Raw genomic sequence first — 2,561 nt, 5'->3', positions numbered from 1 at the left:
GATAGATAGATCTGCTAATCAGTGAAGTCTGAATCAAGTACAGTTTCGAGGCAAAATGCCCCAAAACAAAGGTGCACACAATGCGGCATCCACACCCACCAACTGGTCTAAGAGTCCAATATTTGTCTATGTTCTATGATCTTCATCTTCAGCAAATCACTCATAGTCAGATTTCATCATTCTTGCTCAGCCCATAACACTTCCACCAAGTTTAGTTCAAATTTGATCAGAACTTTTTGACTTGAGTTTGGACAGTGATCTTAACATATGACCTTTCCCTGTGACCTTGACTTTTGAATGACGGTTCTTCTAACAGAATATTTTTATATTTTTTACTTGTAATTTCCACAAAGTTTATTATTCATTGAGTAATACTAGTTTAAGTTGATCTTGCCATGTTACCTTTACTTTTGGCCTACTGTTCCCAGAAATGATGAACAAACCTACTGTATTAGGTGATCCTTAACACGTCTATGGAATTTCAATCAAATCAAAATGGTTTTATGTTATTTTGATCACACACAGTCTCTTTTAATCGAACTTTGACCTTTTCATATAACATTGACCTACTAATTGTTCTCTGAACTGAATCTCTTCATTCTTGCCAGATCCTTAACCCTTCCACCAATATTGGCTCTAATCACTGACCTTCCCCTCTAACCGTGGCACGGGACGTTCCAGTATAGCCTTCGTTTTTGACTAACTGTTCTCAGCATCGAATCCTTTAATTATTGTCTTATCTTTAACTTTTCCACAGACTGGTCAAATTTGGAAGCAAACTGTGCATGTGACGCTGACTTGTGGCTGATTGTTCTACAAATCATGGAATTATATTGGCTGATCTTTGACATTTCCACCATGTTAAGTTAATATCAGACTGAAACTGTTTGATATATATTGTTAACAAATTCACACTCTGGTAGAATCTTGACCTTCTCCTGTTACCTTATTTGTTGTCAAATCTGAATAACTTTAATCTTGCCCTACGCCGAACTGTTCCCCCTTTTGGTGTGAGCTGGATAACAATTGCGTAAACTGATTTTGTTAGGACAAGGTTTGACTTACTACTGTGACCATTACCTCTGACCTAATATTCTAAAAAAGACATGTTTCTTCTCCGGCTAACTTAGACCTTTTCACCAGTTGTGGTAAAGATCGGTCAAACACGTTTTGAGTATTTTGTTCACACACACACACACACACACACACACACACACACACACACACACACACACACACACACACACACACACACACACACACCACTCAACACAAAACATCTGGTCTCACTTAACGAGCGAAGGTGTAAAAAGCCGATTTGATTTTATCAAAACAAAGCTCTGTTTGACAAATTAGTAGTCCTGGTCATTTTATTGCGCGCTTTGAGCTTGTTGGGCACTCTACTTACTCCTTACATTTACCACCATCTTACCTTTATTCCTGTCTAACATGATTAGACATGCGACATAGACAATAAATGAGTATAAGAATGTCTGTGAGTGATTAACTGAGAGATTGTAAAACTTTCTGGCCTTTTGAGTGTGTGACAGAGTAAATGAGTAATGCGCTTGAGGAAGAAGGACAGTGTGAGACAGTGTTAGGCTGGGAGTGGGAATATAGGCGAGTTATTGTGTGAATGTGCAATTAAATGAATGTGTGAAAGTCTACGTATAGAGAAAGCGCGATACAGGTTTGAAATGTGGGGCAGTGAAGAAATGTGAAAATGCTTAGTACGTTACGACAAAGTGTAAGAATGAGTGGGCAAGTCAGTAGGTGAGAGAGAGAGAGAGAGAGAGAGAGAGAGAGAGAGAGAGAGAGAGAGAGAGAGAGAGAGAGAGAGAGTCCATCTAATCACTTTTTTTCAATTTATGGCTTTAACAGAGGTATTATCTATCTTGGTAATACAATACTATATTAAAACTGTATAGGTTATGCGTGTTTACACTAAGCGTGGAAGCCATTCGAGCAAGCGACCGTATTCATATCGAGTATCATTTAGATGAAAATAATGCTAATCAGCGATGTTACAGACATTCACCACTCTCCATTGTAGTTTCACCTTTTCCTTTGGTTCAAGTGATTTTCGTTTTGTTGCTTTGTTTTTCGCAAAAATCTAATGAACAAGGAGAAACTCGTCGTTCTTGCCAATGCTCTAATTCACGAGTTTTCCTACCAGACATCACTAATAAATTCCGTCACACATTATCTCTCATTGAATCGTTATTTCTCAATTTTCATTTAAGTGGCAAATCTTGTACGTGTGTGTGTGTGTGTGTGTGTGTGTGTGTGTGTGTGTGTGTGTGTGTGTGTGTGTTTTATGCCCATACTAATGAGCTACTCTGAAAAAAAAATCCTAATTTCAGTATGTTCAGCGCTGACATTTTAAGGAATGCATTTATCATACTCTTGCATGAAAAGTGGTGAATTTTGAAAAAATTCATTTCACACGGCCATAAGAATTTTCTATGAAGATTCCGAAAAGGTGCAGTTCATATTTACAAGTTCAGCATTTACAAAAACGCCCAATTTGAAGCCGCCCCAATTTACTTCCCACCTATCAA

The sequence above is a fragment of the Coenobita brevimanus genome, chromosome 88 (assembly GCF_032717465.1).
Source record: "Coenobita brevimanus isolate Jiangsu-jjx chromosome 88, ASM3271746v2, whole genome shotgun sequence".
Classification (NCBI taxonomy): domain Eukaryota; kingdom Metazoa; phylum Arthropoda; class Malacostraca; order Decapoda; family Coenobitidae; genus Coenobita; species Coenobita brevimanus.
The sequence above is the reverse complement of the archived record's forward strand: the minus strand, read 5'-3'. Positions refer to the sequence as shown.